This window comes from Helianthus annuus, chromosome 2 (genome assembly GCF_002127325.2).
Source record: "Helianthus annuus cultivar XRQ/B chromosome 2, HanXRQr2.0-SUNRISE, whole genome shotgun sequence".
NCBI classification, from domain to species: domain Eukaryota; kingdom Viridiplantae; phylum Streptophyta; class Magnoliopsida; order Asterales; family Asteraceae; genus Helianthus; species Helianthus annuus.
The window spans coordinates 7483911-7491217 of record NC_035434.2 but is presented as its reverse complement, the minus strand read 5'-3'; the positions used below and the strand labels follow the sequence as shown (position 1 = coordinate 7491217).

The following is a 7307-nucleotide window of genomic DNA, read 5'->3' as shown; positions in this document are numbered from 1 at the left end:
ACACACACACACTGTTATGTGTGTGATTGTGTTTTAATTCTAATTTATCATTTCCACTTTCTATTCATGTCACATTTGCCCCTTCAAGATTCAGTTTTTATCATTTATGGCAATTCCCTTTCTTATAGTTAAACCTTACTTATATACTGGCCAAGTTCATAATTCTTAAATATTACCCTAATGTAAATATTCCTACTCATAACCTAGTTTACAACGTAAATACAATCATATTAAAAATGTATGTGTTATAACTTGTAGCATATCATATTAACATGTAAATGAGCATAATTACTATTTTGGGGTGTTACAAGTCCACCACCCTTAAAGAAGGTTTCGTCCCCGAAACCTGTTTCACGTACCAAATAAAAACGGGTAGAACTTCCTCATTTCATTCTCCGGTTCCCAAGTGAGATCCGACCCCTTTCTGTGTTGCCATTGGACCAATACTTGCCTGATTTCTTTGTTGCGAAGAGTCTTTATCTTGGAATCCCTTATGGCTACCGGCCTTTCTATATAATTCATCTTCTCGTCTATTTCAATGTCTTCAAGGGGTACATGAGCCGTTTCATCCGTTAAACATTTCCGCAATTGTGACACATGAAAAGTGCTGTGGATTCCTTCTAATGATGAGGGTAGTTCTAAACGGTAGGCTACCTTTCCAACTCGAGCTAGAATCTTGAACGGTCCGATATATCGGGGACCCAACTTTCCTCGCTTACGGAATCGAATTATGCCTTTCCACGGGGACACCTTCAAGAATACTCGGTCCCCCACTTGGAACTCAATAGGGTGTCTTCTTTTATCCGCATAGGACTTTTGTCGGTCTTGCGCCGCTTTTAATCGAGCTCGTACAACGGTGATCTTTTCATTGGTTATCGCCACTACATCATTCGGTGCGAGTTCCCTTTGTCCTACTTCTCCCCAACAAACCGGGGTTCTACACTTTCTTCCATACAGCATTTCATACGGCGCCATTTGTATGCTACTTTGGTAGCTATTATTATATGAAAATTCTACTAGTGGCAAATGTTCATCCCAATTTCCCCCGAAATCCATCACGCATGCTCTCAGCATGTCTATGAGAGTTTGAATCGTTCGTTCGGATTGGCCATCCGTTTGTGGGTGGTATGCGGTACTTACATGCAATTGGGTACCCATTCCTTCATGAAATTTCCGCCAGTAGCGGGAGGTGAATCGCATATCCCGATCTGAGACAATAGACACCGGTACACCATGGCGGGAGACGATCTCATTCACATAAACTTCCGCTAACCTTTCCGAGGAATAAGTATCTCGAATGGGTAGGAAATGGGCGCTTTTGGTAAGGCGGTCAACAACGACCCATATTGCATCATGCCATTTCTTTGTTTTGGGGAGTTTGGTTACAAGATCCATAGTCACATTCTCCCATTTCCATACCGGAATTTCTAAAGGTTGTAGTTTCCCGTAAGGTTTTTGATGTTCCGCCTTTACTTGAGAACATGTCAAGCACTTAGATACATACTTTACAATGTCGCGTTTCATTCCCGGCCACTAATAATTTTCTTTCAAATCCCGGTACATTTTAGTGGCTCCCGGATGGACCGAGTAACGGGACTTGTGCGCTTCTTCCATTAATAAGGTCTTCGCTTCACAGTGTCGCAGTATCCAAACCCGCCCAAACCTCGTTCTTAACCCACTCGCGTTTAATTCAAATTTATTTTCAAACCCTTTCGTTCTTTCACCTTTCGGATCACCAACATTTAAGGACTTATCTTGCGCCTCTCGTATTGTTCCAAGAAGATTTGGGGTAACTATCATTCTCATCGATTTCACTCGGATAGGTGGTGAGTATTCCTTCCGGCTAAGTGCATCCACCACAACATTAGCTTTACCCGGATGGTAAAGAATGTCACAGTCATAATCCTTAATCAATTCCAACCATCTCCGTTGCCTCATATTGAGATCTTTCTGCTCGAAGAAGTATTTAAGGCTTTTGTGGTCGGAATAAATTGTACACTTTGCTCCATAGAGATAATGCCTCCAGATTTTTAAGGCGAAAACGACCGCCGCCAGTTCCAAATCATGGGTAGGATAGTTAATTTCATGCTGTTTTAGTTGTCTTGAAGCGTAGGCAATGACCTTGCCTCGTTGCATCAAGACACATCCTAACCCCTGATGAGATGCATCCGCGTATACCACTAAGTCTTCCGTTCTCTCTGGCAAGGTTAATACAAGAGAGCTTGACAATTTCTCCTTTAACATTCGAAAAGCCTTCTGTTGATCATCACGCCATTCGAACCTTTCGTCTTTCTTTGTCAGCTTAGTTAAAGGAAGGGCTATTTTGGAGAAGTCTTGGATAAACCTCCGATAATAGCCGGCTAGACCTAAGAAACTTCTTACTTCATTAACATTCTTCGGGGGTACCCATTTCATCACGGCTTCCACCTTAGTGGGATCCACCAAAATCCCTTTCTCATTGATTACATGTCCTAAGAACTGCACTTCCCTGAGCCAAAACGCACATTTAGAAAATTTAGCATATAATTTCTCTTTTCGAAGCGTCTCAAGCACCTGACGCAAATGACTCGCATGTTCGGACTCGCTACGAGAATATACTAAAATGTCATCAATGAACACTATGACAAACTGATCTAGCATATTTCGGCATACTCTATTCATTAAATCCATAAAAGCGGCCGGAGCGTTAGTTAACCCGAATGACATTACCAGGAATTCGTAATGTCCGTAGCGAGTTCTGAACGCAGTCTTAGGTACATCCTCTTCCCTTACTCGTACTTGATGGTAGCCCGATCGCAAGTCGATTTTTGAAAACCAACTTGCCCCTTGTAGTTGATCAAAGAGATCATCTATTCTCGGAAGTGGGTATCGATTCTTTACCGTGAGTCTGTTAAGTTCACGGTAGTCGATGCACATTCTCATCGACCCATCCTTCTTTTTAACGAACAAAACAGGCGCTCCCCACGGGGACACGCTCGGGCGTATGAAACCCTTGTCAAGAAGTTCTTGTAATTGGACCATTAATTCCCGTACTTCCGTGGGTGCTAACCGGTAAGGGGCCTTGGCTACTGGTTTGGCATTTGGTTCTAATTCGATACGAAATTCAACTTCCCGCTCGGGTGGAAGTCCCGGCAATTCGTCCGGAAATACATCCGGGTATTCATTCACTATCTTAGTATCTTCAATTCTTAAGGCTTAATTTAGTATCGACAACATAGGCTAAAAATGCTTTACTTCCATTCCTCACGTACTTAACTGCTTCTAAGATAGTACAAAATTTTGCCCCTACTTCCCTTTCCCCATGAATGGTTACCCGTTTCCCTTTAGGAGATGTCACATGAATAATTTTGTTTTCACATAAAATTTCCGTGTGATAACGGGATAACCAATCCATACCTACCACTACCTTAAATTCTCCCAAGACCATGGGAATCAAATCAATATCAAAATCTTCGTCCTCTATAGTGATTCTACAACCTCTACATATTTCGTGTAAAAGGTAACTCTTACAATCGGCAATTTCTACTTCGAGTGGTGTACACATTCTTTCTATCGTGAATAGGGGGAACGTACTAACTCACTAGAAATGAATGATCTACTAGCTCCGGTATCGAATAATATATAAGTGGGTATAGAGTTTATCATATAGATACCTGAGACCACATTCGGGTGAGCTCTTGCTTCTTCCGTGGATATTTGGAACATTCTTCCCTTAGCTTTCGTGGGTTCTTCTTTCTTTCCTTCCTTCTTCACCCCTTGTTTAAGCTTTGGGCATTCAGCTTTCACATGGCCCGACTCGTTACAATTGTAACACACCCTCTTGGGATTCGGACAGTTATAGTACGGATGCCCTTCTTGTCCGCAGTTGTAACACCCCTTCTTTCCCAACAAACATTCACCCGAATGGGGTTTTCCACATGTCTTACATCGTGGAAACCCTCCTTTGGAAGCTTCCTTCTTTCCTTGATCATGCGTTTTGGGTTTCTTAGAAGAGCCTTGTGTTGACCCCTTCTCGGCTTGCCTTTTCTCCCCACGTTCATCTTGCCTCTTTATCTCAATTTCCCTATCCCTTGCCAAATCAATGATCTCGTCCAAAGTTTCACATTTAGAAGGAGTTATAAACTCCCGAATTTCAGCCTTCAGCATGCCATGATAATGGATAATCTTCTTCCTCTCCGTTCCGACTATTTCTTCACAAAACTTCAGTTGATCAAGGAAGGTGTTCGTGATCTCATTGACTGATTCATCCCTTTGTCGGAGTCGGAGAAAGTCTTCTTGGATTCGATCCACAGCTGATTGTGGACAATGGTACTTGATAAAAGGTTGTTTGAATTCTTGCCAAGTCAAAGTTTGAACTCGATTCTCTCTGATCTCCTTGCTATACGAGTCCCACCAATCTTTAGCCCTTCGTAATAGTTGCCCCGTGGCAAACATGACTTGATCTTCCTTGTCACAATGACTTCGAATGAACACCCCTTCCATGTTAGCTATCCATCTTTGACATTCGATGGGATCAATTTCCCCATTATAAGTTGTAGGCTTACATGCCATAAAATCCTTGTAGGTACACCGTCTTGCTTCCTTCTTGCTTTGAATCCCGGTTATCATTTCCTTCAATTCATCCACTTTACTCGTGATCATATTCTCCACCGTACTTAGTACTTGGCCCTCCACTTCTTGTGCTAGCTTTGACATGTTTGCATCAAACGCCTTCGTTACTTCATTCGAGATCATCTTGTTTAACTCGTTTCGAGTTATACGTTCGGTAGTATCCGTGTTTCCTCCACTTGCCATCTACATTTGAACATTCATGTTAAACATCATTACATTCGTTTTCCCCAGTCTTTCTATACTTCAATCATAATATTAATTCATTCTCGTAAGTCGCAATTTCATCCAACTTTTCTATACAAACATTCTAGATACACTTCTTACTTCATTCATTCGTGTATGTAACGTCCCGTTCTTTTACACATTCCTTATTAAAGCATGATAACTATTAGTAATCTAAATTTCATAGAGAATTTGAGGTGTTCTTAAAGTTTAACAAGTGTTCGGAATGGGTTTGGAAACCTCGGAATCATAAACAAAACAAATCAGCAAAACAGTTAAGGAGAGGGCGTCGCCGACGGCACAAGGCTGCGTCGGCGACGGTGCTCAAAAATGAGCGTCGCTGAAATTTCTCCGTAGGCAGGGAGTTAAGCCGTCGGAGTCTCCAGGTGCGTCGCCGACGCCCAAAAGGGCCGTCGCCGACGGTGCTTCTGGCCTGCAATCGCTGTTTAATTAAAAACCTTCATTCTCAGCCTCTTTTTCAAATCCGAAATGGTCTTGGGCAGTCCCGTAACCTTCCATAGCACCCATTATCATCCAAAACCAGGATATACTAATAACTAAACCATAACCCATTCCCATTTCTAACTAAGAACATGAAATTCTTAAAATACTTACTCGCGTGGCGCTTTGGAACGAACACACCTTCACAAGAGCTTTCGGTTTGAGTTCGAGTACCATCACTTACTCGAATCTCTCAAACCTTGGCTCTGATACCAACTTGTAAGGTCTAAAACTTAAAAAGACACTAACGAACTTGCATTTGACAAAATAGTAAACGGGTCGAATAATTCATAAGTAAATTTTTGCATTTAATTTCACATTAACCAACTATATAGTCATGAACAAGTTTTAAACCCCAAACATTTCACAAAATATAACCAAGTTCTTGACTACAAGTTCAACATCTAACTACTTCCGGGTTAACTTACATACAAAAGGCCCGTTTTTAACGAAAGAAAACATTTAACAAAAGTTTAGACCATGACTAGAGACTTCGCGGAAGCGTGCATCACAAGTGTGTTCGGTCCAACCATGCCATCCATCAAGTAGCTTTACCTACATACAACCAACCAAATAGACATTTCAATTAGATAATTCATACAACCTCTAGTTATTAGTCGAACTACAATATACTCTTTTTCAACCGTCATTCGAACATGAACTCCTCAACTTAGCACAACATCCTTTCTTGCTTATTCGACCCATATCCATATCATGTATAGACTTACATCAAGCTCATTACAATTATGCAACTTTGACAAAAGAATAATGACGTATCACATTATTACATACTAATATTATTTTGTAAGTAAAGAACTTACCTTTGTCGTTGCTAGCTTGTATCCCAGCACGACTTGAACTTTCTTCCTTAACTCCTAGAATCAAAAATCATTTTCTTTAATCTTAGGCCATTCTTTTCATTTCGTTCTTAACACAATCAAGCGAACAACTAAAGTTTGCAATTTCTAATAATTTAACATAGTAATAACACATGATAATTTCATTCAAGCATTTCAACAAACACTTGGCGCGCATACCATTTTTAAAGCATAAAGTACAAGTATCATTTGCACAACTTCAACCAAATCATATCAAGACCAACATGAACATCAATTTAACTCGAATCCCATAAATCATGCCATTTAAATCAGTTCCAACTAGCAAGTTCTCATTATAACATCATCATACATAATCCGTGTACTAATTTTACTCAAGAATTTCACATTGTACCTCATAACACCCTTACCCTAAGTGGGTTTTCACTTCTAATGTTAATCTAGTCGAATTCAAGCATTCATTATGGTCTAATTGATGTTCTTAGTTCATCATCCTACTAATTTCATTCTAACTCATGAATTTCTCAAGACCCATAACATACAAGATCATCCAAAATAGAAATTCTACTTACCTAGTGCTTTAGCATGCTTGGATGATTAAGAAATCAAGGACATGCATGAGTATTAGCCAAGATTAGAGCTTCAATTGCTGAATTTGGGATGATGAAAAAGGGTTCCCTTTGTCTTTCTTGGCTCCTGGTCGACACACACACACTGTTATGTGTGTGATTGTGTTTTAATTCTAATTTATCATTTCCACTTTCTATTCATGTCACATTTGCCCCTTCAAGATTCAGTTTTTATCATTTATGGCAATTCCCTTTCTTATAGTTAAACCTTACTTATATACTGGCCAAGTTCATAATTCTTAAATATTACCCTAATGTAAATATTCCTACTCATAACCTAGTTTACAACGTAAATACAATCATATTAAAAATGTATGTGTTATAACTTGTAGCATATCATATTAACATGTAAATGAGCATAATTACTATTTTGGGGTGTTACAAGTGCAATAGACCTGATATATCATATCCCTTCCCAAAAAATGTTAATGAGTGATATCTTATCCCGATCTTAACATTTTTGTTATTAGAGACTACATTGCGTTTTATGTTAAAACTATGACCTAGG

The 7307-nt window shown here is 39.8% G+C and overlaps 1 long non-coding RNA gene across 1 annotated transcript; it reads right to left on the bottom strand.

Annotated features, from left to right (window-relative positions):
• Window positions 1–5621: 5621 nt before the first annotated feature.
• LOC110901735 lies at window positions 5622–6873 on the bottom strand. The gene is made up of 3 exons (XR_002570998.2): window positions 6743–6873; window positions 6156–6209; window positions 5622–5889 (listed from the first exon to the last, which is right to left on the bottom strand). It is a non-coding gene; the product is annotated as an uncharacterized LOC110901735 (long non-coding RNA).
• Between the last annotated feature and the right edge of the window lie 434 nt (window positions 6874–7307).